We start from the raw sequence: 22,068 nt of genomic DNA on the forward strand, positions 1-22,068 counted from the left end.
TCAGGGACACCATGGCTTCGTTGGGGGTCCAGATCCAATACTCGTCTCCATTTCATCCCGAGGGAAATTCTGTCGTGGAGCGATTAAACCGCGATTTAAAGCAATCCTTAACAGCCAGAGTCTTGGGTACGGGTCGTAGTTGGCTAACCCACCTGTATGGAGTTCAGAGAGCACTAAATAACCTGCCTAGAAGGTCCCTGGGGGGTCGTACTTCATATGAGTGCCTGTTCGGAACACAAATGTTTGTTCCGGATCTTGATGGTCCTGGTGTGGAGGCGGCGGAAACACCTTTTGACATAAATGATTGTGTCACGGTTTTACAGGAATTACAGCAGTTCCGTGAAGATAACTCTTCTAAAAGTGCCGCCTCCACAGGAATTAAGGATACGCCAGTAACACCTACCGGCTGGATTCCCAGGGTTGGGGATCTTGTGCGTGAAAAGGTTGCAATGAAAAAAGAATTTGGCCCTTCTTATCGTGCACCAGTCCTTGTGTTGGGGATACACGGAACGAGAACTGTTATTCTACCACCATTGCCAGGTGCCAAAGAAAATCGCTTTGTTTCTATTGACAATGTCAAGTTACAACATGTGGGCGATTTTACACAGCAGACCAAGAGGAACGTCCAGTAGTTCTCGAATCCCTCTCACTACTGGGGAAGACGTTCCGCTTCAAGTTATCTATACCAAAACTGTTGCCTCTCCGAGCTTGGAGAGGGTGGATGATGATCTTGCATTAGTTCCACTGACAACGACCAACTTAGAAAGATTTGATCAAGTCACCATGACTACTGACGTGACGGATGGTGCTATCTACAGTGTACCACCGTGAGAAACACCAACTCCTCCATTGAATACAGTGATGCCTTTTGCACGAACTGCCTCTGGTTACTTTGCTGACAACAACGATGGTCTATCGGACTCGTTTGCTTCTTTGACTCCTGACCTGTCAGGTCCATGTAAGCTGATATGTTGGCTTAAAGATACGTATTTTGTTTTTCCATGGAACTATCTGTGGCTTTTATTGAATATGGTAGCATTTTTTCTTTGGGTTGGGTTTGTCACTACCTTTTTTCTGCTGATACATGGTCATTTTCTTCCTGAGAGATCAGCGGTTGTACAGGTGGAGGAGGTGTTGAAACCACATTTTTCATCACATAGGGCTCGAAGAGACTTGTCCTTTGTGAACATTTCTGCAGTGCCGATTCCGGATGGGATTGTGTGGGATAAAGTAATGTTTGATATATTCGGTCCCACTGAAATAATTTAAAAACATATGTACTAAAGTTATCTATGAATGATATAGTAATACCAGGCATTGTATCTGATGATTGGGATGTGAAGAATGTTGATTCAATGATGACAGAATTACAATATTATACTGTCTATGAAAATGAAGACATTTACCAGTTTAAAGAGAATTATGGTGACATGTTTTGCTATAATTATTATGTGCACCACTTCATCCACAAAGCAAGTAGTCCAAAAACGATATTTGACTATACGCAATGGGAACATTGCCTGACTCCTCCGCAAGGGAGTTTTTAAAACGTATTTTGATAAATTTACGTATTTTTCTGGGCATCATCAAAAGAATGCTAAGTCATATTATTTTAGGTTAACCCCGACTAAAGATAAACAAATGTTGTTGACCAACACGAAATTCATATATTCGGATTCCTTTGTTTCCCGATTGTCAATTGAAGGTTATGAATATTGGTAAAAAATGTTGATTTGAAAAGTGTTTGGGGAACAAAAAATTGGCAAACCAAGGGTAAAGAAACATTGCTTAGAGCATGTCTCATTCCCGTTCAAATGATCTTTTTAAATGAAACAGTACAACAGACTAGCTGTTTAGGCTTAACCACAATCAGAGAATTGAATATGCCTAGGATACCTGCCCCTGCCAAAATTAATAATTGGCAGAAATACATAAATGCCACTTTTAGTGAGCTTACTGAATGGGTACCGAATGGTACATTTAACACTTCATTGACACATCCAGGCGGGTAGTTAATGTGGCCAATAGACACTAACGGGTGTCATCAACGTTTTGTCACCTCCTCGGGGGGTTTCCGGACAAGTAGGTCATACCCTCGCTATATATCACCAGAACATGCTGAAATAATTACTACATATAGGGGGTCATTCTGACCCCGGCGGTCAGAGACCGCCGGGGCCAGGGTCGGCGGGAGCACCGCCGACAGACCGGTGGTGCCCCGCAGGGCATTCTGACCGCGGCGGTTCGGCCGCGGTCAGATGCGGGAAACCGGCAGTCTCCCCCCGGTTTCCCGCTGCCCTGCAGAATCCTCCGTAGGCAGCGGAGCACGCTCCGCCGCCATGGGGATTCTGACACCCCCTACCGCCATCCTGTTCCTGGCGGGTCTCCCGCCAGGAACAGGATGGCGGTAGGGGGTGCCGCGGGGCCCCTGGGGGCCCCTGCAGTGCCCATGCCAATGGCATGGGCACTGCAGGGGCCCCCGTAAGAGGGCCCCACAAAGTATTTCAGTGTCTGCTATGCAGACACTGAAATACGCGACGGGTGCCACTGCACCCGTCGCACCTTCCCACTACGCCGGCTCAATTCTGAGCCGGCGTCCTCGTGGGAAGGTTGATTTGCCCTGGGCTGGCGGGCGGCCTTTTGGCGGCCGCCTGCCAGCCCAGGGCAAATCCCAAAATACCCTCAGCGGTCTTTCGACCGCGGAGCGGGATTTTGGTGGGGGAACTTCGGCGGGCGGCCTCCGCCGCCCGCCGAAGTTAGAATCACCCCCATAGTATGGGAAAATTGTGCCAGCAATGGTTAAAATCATCCTCGCTAGATGCAGTTAAGACACATCTCACTCTCCTGTCTAATAACACTGATTTACAAGATTTTTTGTCAGGCCCGAAGACGCCACGTAGGAAACGTTTCTTGTATGAGGTATACAATGAAATATGGAATCTTTCCCAACAAGAGGCTACAGCCCGGTTAAGGCAGATAGATCAGGAAAATTTGAAAAAGGCATTAGCTGTTGTGGATAATGGAATTCACACCTTGTCCGACCGGATATATAAAATTAACAACATTTTTTCTTCTGCTATAGACATTATACAATCTGATACGTCTTCTTTATGTCATGGACAAAGTCAGACCAGGTTCATTATGCAGTTGGGTTGGACACTTCAGACGTTGAAGGCAGGTCGCGTTCCGTGGCAGCACATCAGTGCCAGGGAAATATTTTTTTCCTTTAATTTAACGAGACAACAACAACTAATGGCTAAGATGGAGGCGACTTATGTCATGCTCAATATTGAAGAGTTAGAAAGATTGCCTTTTACCGTGGCTGAGATCCCCTCTGCAGAGTGGTTAATACACAGGGTTATTAATCTGCCTATTTCTACGTTACAATTCACTTCTTGTTTGAAACATGTTCTGGTAGGCAGATATGAAAAGTTGGGAGATAGTTACATCCATGAGGTGTGGGAGCTTCCCTTCTTGTACAAATGCGTAAACAGCATGAAAGAAGTCTTTCTTAGCGTTAGTGAATGCAAGACTTCAGTCAGCCATTCGATGATTTGTAAGCAGCTGTCCTTGCATGGGGCGTGTAATGCCTCGGTTGCAAACTTGGCTTGCTATCTGAAGGGAGTTCCAGTCCCATTGATTAAACGCACATTCCAGGTGCTTTCAAACGGTAGCTACGTCCTCCTCAATAGTGAAGACTGTTGCGGCATGCGGGCCGGAATAGTTTACGTTGTTTCGGTCACTAAGGTTGTTACTTGCTGCAGGAGTGTGTTGTTTCCCCCCACTAAATTAAGGGAGGTAGCGGATATTTGGCCTCACATTGCTACTTCCAAGGTGAATTTCGACAACTTAAGTAGACTAAAGGCTTTATTGTTTCAGAAGCATGTGGCCCTTACATCTGCACGCGAGACCTATGCGCTTCAGGTGGCAAGGTCATCAGCGGAAATACAGTCCCTGTTAAATACCAACTTTCCGAGCCACTTTGGTGAACTTGTGGGACGTATATTTAATGCGTCCAGCACAGCTGGATTAGCAGATTTTTTCAAAGCCGTTGGTGTTGGTTTCGTTCACACCTTCTCTTCCATATTTGGTTTACTACCTTCGGCTGTTCATTCAATTTTCTGAAGCATTTTGGGGGGATTTCCGATAACTTTGGCTTTATTAGCTGGCATTTTACTATTGCTGTTGTTTTTTCGCAGTGGCTTTCCCGCCGCAACAATGACAAATGAGGGCGCTCCCATCAGCGCAGCTGTGTCGTGAACGCATGATGCAGCACTTTGGTGCAACAATCCTAGAATATTTGGAGTGTGACTGGTCTCTGTCATTCCGGCTGGTTTTGGATTGTGTGCAGCCCGTGTTTCGGTGCCGTTGGTGCTCTTTTGAACATGCACTAGACATCTGTCTCTCACAGCAACGCCCTCCAGTGGTTGATGCTGATCTGTTGATGTTCCCAATGAGGGCTCATTACCAGACATGCGTGCTGCGCCCGCGTTTGCTTTGAGAGGCTACTTCCAAGATACCCTTGCTGGAGGAAGTTGATACTGACTCGTTTACAGGCTCTACACGGGATGCCGCCTTGGTTGACACTGGGGCTTTGGAACACACCTGCTCCTTGGTAGTCTTTGGCATGGATTTTCTGGTTTTGTCATCTGCCGAAGTGGAGACTCTCCTGCTTTCCATGACCACTGTTTGAATTGGATTTATTTTAAATTGACATTATGATTTTAATTCGGCATTTTGCTGCATGCTCATTTTTTAAATTTAGGATTAATATGCTTTGATGTCTTCTTGACTTGTTGAAATTTGTTAGGGTTTTAATTATATTTTAGCCTAGGGCATTTTTAGTTTAGACTTAAACCACTTTCTACCAACAAGGGGAGGGTGTTGTGTAGCCATTTTTAATATAGCTTTATGCGCGTTTTCTTAATGTATTAGGCCTCTGTGCACTTTGCCCTAATTGCATTTTATTTAACCTCGCACTGTTATTTTACAATAACCAGTTTCACAGTCTTGTTTTATTTTCATTCTATCACACTTTTTAGCTTACTTTAGCACTGTGTTCTCAAACAATACATTCTTGCTCGCTCTGTGCTTCAGTCAAGGATACAGTCTGGTACATTGCCGATAGACGTGGTAGAAGTTTAGTCTCTAGGGTTCGTAGAAAGTACACATTCTTACGTAGGGACGTTTCTTAGAATATCGGCGTGTTAGTTATAAAAACACTTTCTAGTCCTAGTACACGTAAGAGGGAGATTCCGACCAGGAACCCACAACTAGATGCTGACTGCCCTGTTGCAGATGCTGATGCAGATTACAGGCCTTTGCTCAGGTATGAGGGTTGATGTCCTCCCGGGGGAACCTGAAAGGCAGGCTTAGAGCTTCATAGGCTGTGCTCAAAATATAACTTAGAGAGAACATAATTTAGTTGCACTATGATAGCCTTATTCTTGTGTTTCACTCTCCTCGTTACTATTTCAATCCTACTGTGTTGTATAGTTCTGGTTATAGCAGCTCAAGCTTTGTTATCTAAAATGCAGTCGTTTTACTAAACCAATCTTTAAAACTCAAACTGCCTCTGTAATTTATATATGAGACCGCACTGTGTATGAGAGAACCGGTTGTGACCTGAGTGACCACGACTTCCCTGGGAAGTACTAAGATGTCATGCGCTCGGCCGCCCAATTGTCTCTTCCCTTCGGGAGAGATGAGGCACTGCTAGATAGCCGGAGCAACAACCGGGTTTGGGGTGACAAGGGTCCTTCACCGTGGGTCAGACTTAGGTGTCATTACAACCCTGGCGGTCGGTGTTAAAGCAGCGGTAAGACCGCCAACAGGCCGGCGGTAAAAAATTTGCAATTACGACCGTGGCTGAAACCGCCAACAAAGACAGCCACTTTAACACTCCGACTGCCACGGCGGTACAACCAAACAGCACGGCGGTCACCGCCAACAGACAGATGGGAGACAATGTACCGCCCACACTATTATGACAGGCCAATCCGCCACCTTTTCAGGGGCGGATTCACTGCGGATAAAAACACGTCGGAAACAGGAATCCCAAAGGGAAAACGCTCACCTCTACACACCCCATGAGGAACGAGGACGCCATGGACCCGGAACTCCAAATTCTACCTGCAATAGTCTTCCTGTTCCTCTACCAAGAGCACGAACGCCGGCGGCGAAGACCGCGGTGAGTACTGCACCTAGACACAGGGAGGGGGGAGGCAAAAAACAGGGACACACACACGCAACACCCCCACCCTCACCCACTACAACACACACACTAATGCATATCAATACATCACAGTTACACCCCCCAAGCCCCCCAGAAGAATACAAAGACAATAGAAAATGAGTGTAACCATTGTAATATTTAAAAGCAAGTAGGCAGAAATATATAAATACACCATGTACATAATATATACCAAGCATAGTAGTCCAGGTAGTGCTCTAAGAAAGTCCGTGGAACACTGGGACCACACGGTATGGGCGAGGCCCACACAAGATCCCCGACCATGACGGAGAGAACACTGCAGGGGCATCATAGAGCAACTAAACAGGCACCTCAGGAGGAGGGAAAGGGGGGGCTCCTCAGCCGCTTGAGTGGACAACGCCAAATCCACGAGGGGGGCACATGCCCACTGTTCCATCCTGGGGAGTGCAAAGCCACAGTCTCTCAAGTCTCCCAAGTGGGTGGTTTGCCCACTGTTCAATCCTGGGGAGTGCAAAGCCACAGTCTCTCAAGTCTCCCAAGTGGGTGGTTTGCCCACTGTTCAATCCTGGGGAGTGCAAAGCCACAGTCTCTCAAGTCTATACAGTGGGTGGTTTGCCCACTGTTCAATCCTGGGGAGTGCAAAGCCACAGTCTCTCAAGTCTCTACAGTGGGTGATTTGCCCACTGTTCAATCCTGGGAGTGCAAAGCCACAGTCTCTCAAGTCTCTACAGTGGATGGGTTGCCCACTGCCATTTCCTGGGGAGTGCAAAGCCACAGTCTCACAAGTGGATAACAGTCTCCACTGGTTCTGGAGGGGGCATGGTGCCCAGAGTGCTTCATCCTGCTAAGGACAGAGGTAGTGGATGACAGTCTCCACTGGTTCTGGAGGGGGCATGATGCCCAGAGTGCTTTATCCTGCCAAGGATTGGGGTAGTGGATGCTTTTCTCCACTGGTTCTGGAGGGGTCATGGTGCCCAGAGTGCTTCATCCTGCTAAGGACAGAGGTAGTGGATGACAGTCTCCACTGGTTCTGGAGGGGGCATGGTGCCCAGAGTGCATCATTCACCCCGTGCCGCTCATGGGCCAGTGGTGCTTGAGAACGCGGTGCCCTGTTCAGCGGTGCTTGAGACGGTGGTGCCCTGTTCAGGGGTGCTTGAGATGGCGGTCTCCATTGCAGGGTCTCAGCTGCTGGCGGTCCTTCATGGCCCAGCGGGGCTTGTGCTGGCGGTCCTTCATGGCCCAGCGGGGCTAGTGCTGGCGGTGGCCTCCTGGGCAGGTGGGCTGGCGGTAGCCTCCTGGGCAGGTGGGCTGGCGGTGGCCTCCTGGGCAGGTGGGCTGGTGCTGGCCTCCTGGGCAGGTGGGCTGGTGCTGGCGGTGGCCTCCTGGGCAGGTGGGCTGGTGCTGGCGGTCCTGTCCTGGGCAGCTGGGCTTGTGCTGGAGGTGGGCTCCTGGGCATCGGGGAAGATGGCGGTCTTCTCCGCCGTGCTGCTCTTCCCAGACTTGCCGGGTTTCTTGTGGCCCTTCCCCACCTTGGAAGGTGTCACAGCTGACTCCACACTCCCACTGGGACCCCTGGGAGCGGCTTTGGTGGCTGGAGTCTTCCCCCTCTCCCGCCGGGCACTGGCCAACTTCTGATGCTTCACAGGTGGGGGACTGTCTGTGCTGTGGCTCCGTGCCACACTGGCTGGCCTGGTGGCCGGTGCACTCCAGATTCTGGTTCCTACAGGCACCACTGGTCCCGGAGATGTTGTGGCTGAGGTGCTAGTTTGGGACCTAGGAGACGGACGGGGTGGGGGAGGTGTGGGAAAGAGGTCAAGGGTGGACAGGAAAAGTTTTTAGGACACACTGGGACGGGTAGCTGGAGGGGGTTTGGGAGTGGAGGAAGAGGTGGTGGTTGTAGGAGGTGTAAGTTTGGTGACTTTGGGTAAAGGTGCATGCGCTGGAGGCTGTTGTGAGGTGGATGGCTGTTGGGTGGGTGTGTGCCTGCGTTTGTGTATCTTGGGAGGGGGCGTCACAGACACACTGGGAGAGGACACAGGGGACTTGTGAATGGTAGTGGGGGTGGTGACTGCACATGAGCGGAGTGTGGTGGTGGGTGTGCTGGAGAGGGACGTAGTGGCTGTAGAGGTAGTGCATGCAGGTGTGAGTGTAGACGAGACTGGGAGGGAGGAGGGAGACGAGGAGGGGGGACACAGTGGAGGCAGTGGATGTTGGTGTGTCTGCATGTGTGTGATGCTTGCGTGAGTGCCTGTGGGATGTGTGGTGCTTATGTTTGCCAGAGCTTCCCTTGTGTGTTGACATGTGTGCATGCTGGTCTGTAGGTGTGCTTGGGATAGGCTGAGGTATAGGGGATTGGGTCTGGGTGGAGGAAGTTGGAGGGGGGAGGCTAGAGACGGGGACAATGGCTGCCATCAGTGCTGAGGCCAGAGTCTGAAAAGCTCGCTGAACGGCCGCCTGACCAGAGTGAATGCCCTCCAGGAATGCATTTGTTTGTTGCAACTGCCTCTCTACACCCTGGATGGCATTCAAAATGGTAGACTGCCTAACAGTGAGGGACCTGAGGAGGTCAATGGCCTCCTCACTGAGGGCAGCAGGGGTGACTGGGGCAGGGCCTGAGGTGCCTGGGGCGAAGGTGATGCCCACCCTCCTGGGTGAGCGGGCACAGGGCAAAGGCTGCTGGGAGGGCGGTGCCGGTAGGGGGGGTGGCGGCTGTACCTGTAGATGCGGGGGCACAGATGTTGCCGCCACCACAAGGGAGCTCCCATCAGAGGACGAGTCCGTGTCGCTGGTGTCAGCTCCTGTCCCCGCCGTGGAGCTCCCCTCGCCCTCTGTCCCACTGGTGAACTCTGAGTCCGTAGTCTCGCCCTCCAGGGCCATGTGGGATGCAGCTCCCTCGTGCTCCGGTGCCACTGCTCCTCCGCCTGATCATGCTAATGCACACAAGAACAGGGAGACCACAAAAAGGGGGGGGACGACAGAAGAAAGACATGTTGAGTGCATGCATTACCGCTAGCTTTGGTGGACACGACAGACACAGAAGCCCCCTGCACTACGCCGTGCTCTTGGGTCCTGGGAAATGGCCTACAAGGCTATGGACGAAATCTGCACAGATAGATGACACAGGGGCATGACTAGGTGTACTTGGCACTCTACAGAGGTGGGGTGGGGTGCCTCATGGCCTGCCTTACGGAGGGGCCTTGCCTGCGGAACTCGCCCTGGCCTAGGGAAACCCACAGCCCACCTCCCCCACCCAGACACCTCCACTGCGCGCAAAGTCAGCAGAATGAGAGTGTACTCACCCCCTTGTGGCTGCTGTGATGCCCTCAAGTGCCTATCCAACTCCGGGTAGGCCACCGCCAGGATCCTGAACATCAGGGGGGTCATGGTGCGACGGGCACCCCTCCCACGTTGGGAGGCCATCCCCAGCTGAGCCTCCGCCGTCTTCTTGCTCTAGCGGCGAATGTCCTCCCATCTTTTCCGGCAGTGGGTGCTCCGTCTGTGGTAGACCCCCAGGGTCCGGATGTCCTTGGCGATGGCACGCCAAATATCTTTTTTGTGGTGGGCGCTGACCTACATGAAATGTACAGGGGAAAAAGAGAAGTTATTACCAACTGCACCGTCAAACTGATTGGCCCCCATCCCTACCCTTGCCATGTGGCACATGCATTCACCGTCTTTCATGCACGCAGCACTCTCCCCCCTTCCTTCTTACAACCAGCCCTCTCCACACAGGCATAGCCCATACAACATGCTCCCTGTGTACTTACCTGTTTGTCTGGAGGACCGTAGAGTATCGTGTACTGGGGGAGAACCCCATCCACGAGCTTCTCCAACTCCTCCGATGTGAAGGCAGGGGCCCTTTCCCAGGAACTCAAGCCATTGTCTCTTCCAGACCGAGGTCACAGCAGCACTTGCAGTGTAGGTCCTCTACTGTCGAAGATCAGGTATCGAGTGATTGAACAGATAGAAAATGGCGGTCACGTCCACCGGCGTACATCGTCATTGGCTCCTGGGACTCATAGGGTCCAATGTTAACCAATGCAGCATTGCGCCTCGGTCTTTGACCGCCTACCGCGACGGTGTACAACGCCAGCGCAGTTACCTCACATCCCATTGTCCCACTTAACAGGTCAGGCAGCCGCCATTTCAGGGGCCCACATGGCTTCATTTAAAACTGCGTCACACATACCTAGGCCTAGAGTCTACACACATACAGGCCATCTTTTGTGTATGAATGGTGTTCTGTGTAAACTGTGGGTATGTACCTCTGAGTTGTTTGACTCTGTGCTCGCTGTTGTCCTTCATAGGCACCGTCCGCTGGGACATGTAAGGAGATGGCGGCATCCTCCAGTGTCCCGACCGTTGGTGAACCTGTCGACAATGGAGGAGCAACATGTGATTATCACATACAGGCTTGACCGTGCCACAATCCAGGAACTGTGTACCCAGTTGGAGCCAGACCTGATGTCAGCAATCCGCCATCCCACAGGAATCCCCCCTCAAGTGCAGGTGCTGTCAGTGCTCCATTTCCTCGCAAGTGGGTCTTTTCAAACAACAGTGGCCATAGCATCAGGGATGTCCCAGCCTATGTTTTCCAACGTATTGTCCAGAGTGTTGTCTGCCCTTCTGAAACACATGCGGAGCTACATTGTTTTTCCTGAGGTGGAGGATTTGCCTACAGTGAAAGGTGATTTCTATGCCCTGGGACACATCCCCAACATCATAGGTGCCATTGATGGGACCCATGTGGCTTTGGTCCCCACCCACAGGAGTGAACAGGTGTACAGGAACCGGAAGAGTTCTCATTCGATGAATGTACAGATGGTATGTTTGGCAGACCAGTACATCTCCCATGTGAATGCCATGTTCCCTGGCTCAGTGCATGACGCCTACATCCTGCGGAATAGCAGCATCCCTTATGTGATGGGTCAACTCCAGAGGCACCGTGTGTGGCTATTAGGTGAGCACCTGGAAGCAAGTCAGTGGGAATGGTTGTCTGGGTCTGGGGATATCCGTCCAGGTTAGTGCGTGTCTAACAGTTGTCCCTCACCATTTGCAGGTGACTCTGGTTACCCCAACCTGTCATGGCTACTGACCCCAGTGAGGAATCCCAGGACAAGGGCAGAGGAACGCTACAATGAGGTCCATGGGCTAACTAGGAGTGTGATCGAGCGGACCTTCGGCCTCCTGAAGGCTAGGTTCAGGTGCCTCCATATGACAGGTGGATCCCTATTCTACTCACCAAAGAAGGTGTGCCAGATCATCGTGGCCTGCTGTATGCTTCACAACTTGCCTTTGCGACGACAGGTGTCTTTTCTGCAGGAGGATGGTCCAGATGGCGGTGTTGTGGCAGCTGTGGAGCCTGTGGACAGTGAAGACGAGGAAGCAGAGGATGAAGACATGAACAACAGGGACTCAGTGATCCAGCAATATTTCCAGTGAGACACAGGTAAGATTACAGACCTGCCTACTACATGTACATTAACACTACTACCTCTCTACTGTCTGTCGTTTTCACCCAGTGTATGGTCACTGAGTTGTCACTTTCCCTTACGATTTCACAGATGTGGGTCCCACTGTGTGACATCTGCTTAGATTCCTCGTGGACTAGAGCTGTGTGATAAAGGTATGTTGACATTGCAATTGAAAGAGCATTTTGTCACTGTAATTGCTAATACACTATTTCGAAATCACAGACAGACTCCAGATTGTTTTGTGCTTTAAGTGTGTTTATTTAAGTGCTCAATATTGGAGGGGGTAGTGAAATGGTGAGGGGTGATGGCGGAGGAATGTCCATGGCAGAGTCCAGTCTATTAGTCTCACAGGTGCATTGCCCATATGGGCATAGGAAGTGGAGCTGGGGCAGTTTAAGTATGGACAGGGTGACAAAGTGGGACAGTAGGATGGTCAGGGTGGTCTCATTTCTTGGTGGGGGTCTTGGCATCGTGCTCTGTCTTTGTCCTGGATCTCAGGGACCGTTTGCGGGGTGGTTCTCCCTCTGCAGGGGGTGGGGTGCTGGTGTGGTGGTCCTGTGGCGGGGCGTCCTGTCCACTAGCGCCGGCGGAGGTGGTGGGCAGTTCATCGTCCATGCTAGTGTCAGGGGCCCCTTGTAGTGTAGTGCCACAGTGTCCTTCCTGGTGTTGAGTACTTCCTTCGGCACCCCTACGATGGTGCCCAGGGTGGAGCTGATGGTTCTGAGTTCCTCCCTGAACCCCATATACTGTTCCTCCTGCAGGCGCTTGGTCTCCTGAAACTTGGCCAGTACCGTTGCCATCGTCTCCTGGGAGTGTTGGTAGGCTCCCATGATGGAGGAGAGGGCCTCATGGAGAGTGGGTTCCCTTGGCCTGTCCGCCCCCTGTCGCACAGCAGCCCTCCTAGTTCCCCTGTGTTCCTGGGCCTCTGTCCCCTGGACCGTGTGCCCACTGCCACTGTCCCCAGGTCCCTGTTGTTGTTGGGGTGGTGGGTTAGCCTGGGTTCCCTGTAGTGGTGGACACACAGCTGATTGACGTGTCCTGGGGACGGAGGTATGGGCCCACTGGGTGGGTGCTGTGCTAGTGTTTCCAGAGGGAGGAAGGTCTGTGGTGGCCTGTGACTGGGTGAGGGGAACCCATTGTCCTGATGTGCCCGATGGGCCGGGCTGGTCATCTAGATCCAGCTGGACAGAGCTGCTGTCATCACTGTGGGCCTCTTCTGTTGGTGGTGTGGACATGTGTGGACCCTCCTGTCCGGTGACGTTGGGTAGGGGTCCTGCAGGGGTATAAAAGGATGGTTATTACATCTGTGTGTGTCATGGTGTGCAATGGGTGGGTGACCGTGTACCCCAGTGCTTGCATTCCTGTGTGGGACCTTGTGTGATGATGGTTTAGGGGGTTGTATGGGTATGTGCAGTGGGCATGCTTTAGTGATGGGTGTCCATTCTTTGTTGTTGCATGCAGGGCTTGGTGTTGGGATGGGTGGTTTGTGATGTTGGGACATATGTGAGGAGTTGGGGTTCTGGGGGTGAGGGTGGGGGTATGTGCTGGCATGCAGGTAGGGTGGGGGATGTAATAATTAAGATTTGTTTTACCAGAGTCCATTCCTCCACCTACTCCTGCGAGGCCCTCAGGATGCAGAATCACCAAGACCTGCTCCTCCCATGTTGTTAGTTGTGGGGGAGGAGGTGGGGGTCCGCCTGGTGGTGTCTTGAGACCACGGAACACACCTTCCCCCGTAGGTCGTTCCACTTCTTCCTGATGCCCTCCCGATTTCTTGGGTGCTGTCCCACTGCGTTGACCCTGTCCACTATTCTTCGCCATAGCTCCATCTTCCTTGCTATTGAGGTGTGCTGCACCTCTGATCCAAATAGCTGTGGCTCTACCCGGATGATTTCCTCCACCATGACCCTGAGCTCCTCCTCCGAGAACCTGGGGTGTCTTTGCCGTGCCTTGGGGTGGTGTAGGTGATGTGTGGGGCGGAGTGTGTGGTGATAAGTGTGCTGATATGTAGTGGTGTGTTGTGTGAGGTGCGTGGAAGTTCTGTGGGTGATGGTGTTGTGTGCCTGTGGATGCTGTTGTTCTTGCTGGTGCTGTCTCTCTCTGGCCTTCTTTCGGAATTTTTGACGTAGGGGTTTGTGGGTGATGTGGGTGTGTGTTTTATATTGTAATGGGGGTGTGGGAGTGGTGTGTGTATGTGTATCAGGTGTGTGTATTTCAAATTGTCCAATGTGGCTGTGTTTTGTAGATGTGTGTGTATTTTGAGCGTGGCGGTGTGTACTGCCAATGGAATACCGCGGTTGAAAGACCGCTGCGTGGATTCGTGTGTCGTGATAGTGTGGGCGTATTTCTGTTGGCGTGACGGTGGAGGTTTTGTTTTCGCCAGTTTATCACTGACCTTTGGTGTGGCAGACTTGTGTGGGTGTCTGAATTTTGGCGGGTTCCGAAATGTGGGTCATGATAGCTGTGGCAGAATTCCGCGGCCGCGGCGGTGTGTTGGCGGTCTTCTGCACGGCGGTAAGCGGCTTTTACCGCCAATGTTGTAATGAGGGCCTTAGTCCCCCACACTGCGAACGATCTTGCCGTCCAAAAATCCAGTAGTCTCATTAGGATAATGAGAGCCTACGCGACTGTATCAAGGAACATGATACGGTAGGCGGTGTGTTGCTGGTGTGGCGCTGCTGCTGGCAGAAGCGCCACCTTACCGCCATCCGCTGCCATGACCATTGACCGAATCCCGCCAGCCTTCTGGCGTAATTCTGTCTACGGTCATAATGGCATGGACCGTCAGTAGCCATGGCGACGGTATGTTGGTGGCCGTCGCCGTGGCTGTAGGTGGCATTTGCCACCAATCTCATAATGAGGGCCATAGTGTTCATAATCAATCTTAGGTACTGGATTGAATTTGAGATTCAGAGCATTTTTAATCTTACAGTATATGACTTTTTTTGTCAATTCTCTGCATTTTCTTTACAACTCCTTTCACACCATCACCAGCAAGATTTTTGAGATACTTGAAAACCTTTCTGTTATCAGTCTTTTCAAGTACATCAATGAAATCTTCAGATGTCTCTGTCAGTAATATTTTGCGCCTTGAAAGTATCAAAAGGTGGTGGTGGTTTCAGGAAGGCAGCAGCATTTTAACTGTCCATGGGAATGGCTGGCATTGAGAGTGGAGCTCTTTCTGATGCTGTTGGCTGCCCCTGAGAATCTACATCATCATTGATGCCCAATGAAGGATCAGTCTCCAGGTCATCCGGGACAGTCTTTGGCATTTTGACCTTCTTCTTGGTCTCCATCAGAGCCTTATCACTCGTAGAGACCTCTGGAGTTGTTCTGAGCCACCACCTGGCAGCTTTGGTGGTGTGCATCTTCAGGTATTTGACAGCTCAGTAATAACAACCCCAGTACTTCTTTTTGGGCCTCCCCGCCCAGTGCTGAGGCCGTAACACTCCACTTATCATGACTCTGGTAAGTGTAACAACAGTATTCTTCCTTTTCACATGTTCTGTTAGCCAGCGCTTCGATTAGCAATTTTATGTGGTCAATTATGATTGTCTTTGATTGCGCTTTGTAAATCTGGTTGTATCCGAACTTCAGCATTAATGCTCTGTACCATGTGTAACTTTATTTTGCATGGCTTTTAGTATGGTTTTGGTGCTAGCTTATTGACCAATAATGTATAGACGTCTCAGTGAAGCTTTCTTTATATTCAAATGCTTCACACGGGCTGGAGTTGCACTCTGACTCCACATATGCCAACCATACATTCTGCACTTCAACAAAGACACACGTGGCACACATGAGCAGTTTGCTTGGACCACGACAAACTCTCCAGGAGAGCACTGTTCTTCTTCGAGTTACTTATCCCCTATATTGTCACCAGTTTTAGCATCCTCCCCCTCCTGGTACCTGCCAATGGCTACGCCACATACTAAGTTGTAAATCACATGTCTTTATTCCTCTTCTTGTACCTGTGCACTCCAACATTCTAAACCATTACATTCCATTCTAGTGATTATGTCACACAGATAGGGAGTCAGTCTGGAGCTAGAAAGGCTCCATCCTAAAACATGCAAGACACTACCGCCAACACAAGACATGCACAGCCCAGCTTAGAAGGCTCAACCCGTGTGGTGGCTTAGGCATTACAGACTTCAAGGAGTGAGGTGAGCAGAGTCTGGTCTGGGTGGGGTCTTTCAGCTGACTAAAGTTGAAAAGCATCAGGTTTTACAGAGGTATGGAAAGATTGCACACCAGCACCTCCCCCCCCCTTTGAAATGAGACAAATAAAGGAATTTACCTGCACAATGGCTAACTACAAGTAGGGCCTTTTGTGACTAGCAGTGCTACATGCCTTGGACTGGCATAACTTGAGGAGATATGCTTTTGTCTTCTTGACAACTGCAAATTTGCATGCTGACAATTATAAAATACAGAAGTCTTGAATCCTCTACATGCTGTAAGAGTTGGGCCCACTGGGTTGCTTGAACAGTGGAAGGGATTACTCAAAGTAATACTGACCTCCTAGAGCATGGGTACTCGCAAACATTTTCCCAGGGGCCAAAACGTTTGGTCTGTGACGCACCTGGGGGCCGCATTGATGCCAGGGCTGTGGCGGTCAAGTGGGGTGGCTCGGGGGATTGGTGGCAAGATAGGTGTAGGAGAAGCAAATGATATAAATCTAGTGGCTGAAATAAACAATGGAAAACCAGAAAACTTGGAATGAATCCCGGCTTACCCACTTTTTCAAATTGTGTGATCCTAGGCAATTGTTTAGTCTCACGTTACTCCTTTTTCTACATTATCACATTTAAGATAACCTCGAAATACAAGATTCATGGTGTGCGCTGCACAAAACCTGCCTCTATGTTTGATTTAACCCGTTCTGTGCCGCGGACGTAACGGTTACGTCCTGCGGCACAGTGCTGCTGTGCAGAGGACATAACCATTACGTCCTCGGCACACAGCTCAGAGGGAGCGCTCTCGCTCCCTCTGTGTGCTTCCCCCACCCAACAAAGGCAGGGATGGAAGGGGAAGCCCTTCCCCTTCCACCCCCACCCCTCTCCACCCCCCCATAATGACGTCAGCGCGCGATCGTGCGCTGACATCATTACAGGGTGCCGGTCGCGCAGGAAGCCATTTGCTTCCTGTACGCGATCAGAGGAAGAGGTGAGTTTCTCTTCCCGGCGGGTGGGGGGTTTCAAAGAAAGAGGCACTGAGGGAAAGGAAAGGGTTTTCCTTTCCCCCAGTGTCTCTTTGAGCATTCCTGCTGCCCGATCGCATTGCGATCGGGCAGCAGGAATGCCCACTAGACGGCAGGGATGTTTTTTTTTTTTTTTCTGTGTTTATTGTGTGTCGGGGAGCGGCCCCTTGGGCAAGGGGCGCCCCCCCAAGAGGGCATAGAACTGTTGGCCTTTTCTGCCCCCCTTGGGGGCAGATTGGCCTATTTGTTTTAGATCCATCTGCCCCCAAGGGGGGCAGATCCACTTAGGTATCTGGGATTGTGTGTTTAGTGGATGGTGGGGCGGCCCTTTGGGCAAGGGTCGCTCCCCTTTGGGGGGGGAAGTCTTTTAGGGCCATTTCTGCCCCGCTTGGGTGCAGATCAGCCTATTATTTTTAGGCTGATCTGCCCCCAAGGGGGGCAGAAACCACAGGAACACCAGGAATGTTTTTTTATTTGTTTATGTGGGGGGCGCCCCCTTGGGCAAGGGGTGCCCCCCCAAGGGGATCATTGACCCGTTGGTCATTTCTGCCCCTCTTGGGGGCAGATGGGCCTATTTTTTTAGGACCATCTGCCACCAAGGGGGGAAGAAGCCACTTGGCCACCAGGGATAGGGGGTCATTCTGACCCTGGCGGCCGGTGACCGCCAGGGTCACCGACCACGGGAGCACCGCCAACAGGCTGGCGGTGCTCCCTCGAGCATTCTGACCGCGGCGGTTCAGCCGCGGTCAGAAACGGAAAGTCGGCGGTCTCCCGCCGACTTTCCGCTGCTCGGGTGAATCCTCCATGGCTGCGGAGCGCGCTCCGCAGCCATGGGGATTCTGACACCCCTTACCGCCATCCTGTTCCTGGCGGGTCTCCCGCCAGGAACAGGATGGCGGTAGGGGGTGCCGCGGGCCCCTGGGGGCCCCTGCAGTGCCCATGCCCATGGCATGGGCACTGCAGGGACCCCCGTAAGAGGGCCCCACTGTGTATTTCAGTGTCTGCAAAGCAGACACTGAAATACGCGACGGGTGCAACTGCACCCGTCGCACCTTCCCACTACGCCGGCTCCATTCGGAGCCGGCGTCCTCGTGGGAAGGTAGATTTGCCCTGGGCTGGCGGGCGGCCTTTTGGCGGCCGCCCGCCAGCCCAGGGCAAATTTCAAAATACCCTCAGCGGTCTTGCGACCGCGGAGCGGTATTTTGACGGGGGAACATTGGCGGGCGGCCTCCGCCGCCCGCCAATGTTAGAATCACCCCCATAGTGTGTGTGTGTGTTAGTGAATGGGGGGGGAGCCCTTGGGCAAGGGTCGCCCCCCCCTTTGGGGGCACATGTACCAAGGCCATTTCTGCACCCCTTGGGGACAGATCGGCCTATTATTTTTAGGCTGATCTGCCCCCAAGGGGGGCAGAAACCACTAGAATGCCAGGGATTTTTTTATATGTTAATTTTTGTGGGGGGCATCCCCTTGGGCAAGAGGCGCCCCCCCCCAAGGGGGGCATTGACCTGTTGGCCATTTCTGCCCCTCTTGGGGGCAGATGGGCCTATTTTTTTAGGCCCATCTGCCCCCGAGGGGGGCAGAAGCCACAGGAACACCAGGAATTATTTTTATCTGTTTATGTGGGGGGAGCCCCCTTGGGCAAGGGGTGCCCCCCCAAGGGGATCATTGACCTGTTGGTCATTTCTGCCCCTCTTGGGGGCAGATGGGCCTATTTTTTTATGCCCATCTGCCCCCGAGGGGGGCAGAAGCCACTTAGACACCAGGGATAGTGTGTGTGTGTGTTAGTGGATGGGGGCGGCCCCTCGGGCAAGGGTCGCCCCCCCCTTTGGGGGCACATGTACCAAGGCCATTTCTGCACCCCTTGGGGACAGATTGGCCGATTATTTTTAGGCTGATCTGCCCCCAAGGGGGGCAGAAACCACTAGAACGCCAGGGATTTTTTCTATGTTTATTTTTGTGGGGGGGCATTGACCTGTTGGCCATTTCTGCCCCCCTTGGGGGCAGATGGGCCTATTGTTTTAGGCCCATCTGCCCCCAAGGGGGGTAGAAGCCACTTAGGCACCAGGGATAGTGTGTGTGTGTTTTTTTGTTTTTTTTGTTTGGGGGATGTCCCCTTGGGCAAGGGTCGCTCCCCATGGGGACACACTACTAAAGGTATTTTCTGCCGTCCTTGGGGCAGATAGGCCTATTTTTTAGTAGGCCCATCTGCCCCTATGGCAGAATCCACTTAGGCACCAATTTCTAAATGTTTGATGGTGGGGTGTTTGTCAACTGATGAAGTATTTGCATTTGTGATAAAAAATGTTTTCCTCCTTTTTGTTCTAGTTCAAAGCTTTTGCTTTCTTTGCTGTGGCTCCTTGCGTTTTTTGCGGTGGTTGACCTGCAGTTTGCATAGTTGCATGTTTTAGGTAAGTAAAAACAATTTACTCCAAAGGAGTATTGTTGCCATGCATGAATGACATGTTTGTAGGGGATGTACTAAATGCAGGATTGTGTGTGAAATTGTCCTTAGATTTGTGCACAATGATATTTGTTTTGTCTTATTTCTAATTTGCTTTTCTTCCTTTCTTTTTAGTGGGATATCATTGGTGATTGCTGTGTCTGTGCAGAATAGTTGCTGGTGATTCAAGCTTTTTCAGGCAAGTGAGCGGTATAGTTTTTGAGTTTCTAACTCTTACTAATAAAGCTACACTTTATTACTTATCTTACACAGTGCTGGTTGTTGGTGGTGCATTTGTCCAGTTAATTTTAGTAGGAAAGATCATGGCTAGCCGCAGGATGACCGCTCAGCAGGTGGTTGTTATGCTTTTTGAGTCATTGTCTGATCATGATTATGAGACAGACTCTGCATCTGAGGCAGAGGAGGAAGTGAGAGATTCTGGCAGTGATGTTTCTGTTGGAGAGGAATCTTCTGATGAGGAAGCCACACTCAGTGCAGATGAAGGGCCTGTTTTAGAGGAGGACACTGATGTGCCATTAGTGCAGCAACCTGGGGCTGAAAGGTTTCCCGTTATAAGACCTGATCTCTGGGTTGCCCCAAACATGGAGCAGCCAGAGTTGCCTGCCTTTACTGGTCTCCCGGGGTGTAGCGACAATACAGAGAACTTTTTGCCTGTTAATTTCTTTGAATTATTCATGGATGATGTGTTTTTGGAAGAGATTGTTGAGCAGACTAATTTGTACGCGGAGCAGCATTTGAGGGACAACGCTGCTAGACTTAGGCCATACTCTAGAGCTGCCCAGTGGATTACCACAAATTTGGAGGAGATGAAAATGTTTTTGGGTTTAACTTTTTTGATGGGGTTGATAAGGAAGCCGTCACTGGCTTCTTATTGGTCTACTAGTCCCTTGATGGCAACAGCTATATTTCCTGCGACCATGAGTCATAATCGGTATTTGCTTCTTCTTAGGATGCTGCATTTTGTTGACAATGCATTAGCCTTGCCACGAGATCACCCTGATTCTGACCATCTTTTTAAGATTAGGCCTGTCCTTGATCATTTTGTAGATCGGTTTTCAGAGGTCTATGTTCTAGGCAAAGAGATAAGTGTGGACGAGCCTTTGGTCCTCTTCAAGGGTCGTTTGGTTTTTAAGCAGTACATTCCTAGCAAAAGGGCACGATATGGAATTAAATTGTATATGCTGTCTGAAAGTAGTACAGGATATGTGTATAGTTTCCGTGTCTACACTGGTAGGGATTCCAATATTGACCCCCCTGGTTGTCCTCCCACTTTTGGAGTTACTGAGAAAATTGTGTGGGATCTTGGTAGACAACTCTTCAACAAAGGTCACCATTTGTATGTAGATAACTTCGACATTGGAGTGCAGTTGTTCAAGGAATTGTTTAAAGTGGACACTGTTGCTTGTGGCACAATTCGTTGTAACCGGAAAGGCTATCCAAGGGAGCTTGTTTGTAAAAAACTTGAGAGGGGACAGTGCTGTGCCTTGCGGAATGATGAGCTGCTAGCTTTGAAATTTTCAGACAAGAGGGATGTCTACATGCTAAGTACCATCCATGATGAGAGTACTTACCCCGTGACTGTTTGGGGCCAGGTTGCGGAAGTGCGCAAACCTGTGTGCATTTTAGATTATAATAAGCACATGGGAGGTGTAGATAGAGTTGATCAGAGGTTGGAACCTTATACTGCTATTCGTAAGTTTTATGTTTGGTATAAGAAGTTAGCAATTCACCTCTTCCACTTAGCAACCTTTAATGCTTTTATTGTGTTTAAGGATAGGTCTCCAGAGTCAAAGATGACATTTGTGAAATTTCAGGAGTCAGTGATAGAGAGCCTTATTGTGGTGGAACAGGCCAGAGTTCCTAGAGAAGCAGTGGTGGAGGATGTGGCTAGACTGAAAGATCGCCACTTTGCTGAGCACATTCCTCCCACACCCAAACAAGACTTTCCAGCTAAGAAATGTAGAGTGTGTTTTCGAAGAGGTATCCGGAGGGAGACTCGAATGTACTGCCCAGATTGTCCTTCAAAGCCTGGGCTGTGTGTGGGTGTTTGTTTTAATAATTACCACAGCCAGAAGAATTACTGGGAACAACCATGAGTGTAAACTCATGTCTGTTTTGTATTTTCATGTGTTTAGTTTCATGGTTAGCATTTCTGTCATGTACTTAATTAGAGCTTTTGTGTTTGTAGTTTTGTAATTATTTCTACTGAGTTAGGGGTTCCGTTGTTTAAAAAAAAAAAACAATTGATGCCATTGTGTGTGGAGTGGGGCTTGGCTGAGGGTGTACATAGTGTACATATTGACTTGCTGTTGGCTACTGCAACACACTGCCAGCCAAACACCAGTCCACACACTCCCATCAGCTGGTGTGATTGTTGTATCAGGCATGTGGGCGTATGTAAGTGATGGGCCCTTGAGTGGCGCTGTCTGTCGATGTGAGTGTTGTAATGTGCTGGGCCCGTGGCTGGCGGTGTGAATGGTCTTGTGCGTGTCATCTATGAAAGGTGTGTGAATGGACTGTAAAGCGGTTGGTGCCTTGTCGCGGCTTTACAGCTCACGAGCTGTGAGTCATTGGTTCAGTTTTTTGCCTTTCAGTTATTAACAGTGCATTTCATTTTTGTGAAATCTCTTGTTAATAAAATTTGATCCACTGAACCATCACTCACCCTCGTGCCAAATCCAACCAGTATGTGTGGTAAAATTGACAAAACCTGCT

Source organism: Pleurodeles waltl, chromosome 9, assembly GCF_031143425.1.
Source record: "Pleurodeles waltl isolate 20211129_DDA chromosome 9, aPleWal1.hap1.20221129, whole genome shotgun sequence".
In the NCBI taxonomy this organism is placed as follows: Eukaryota; Metazoa; Chordata; class Amphibia; order Caudata; family Salamandridae; genus Pleurodeles; species Pleurodeles waltl.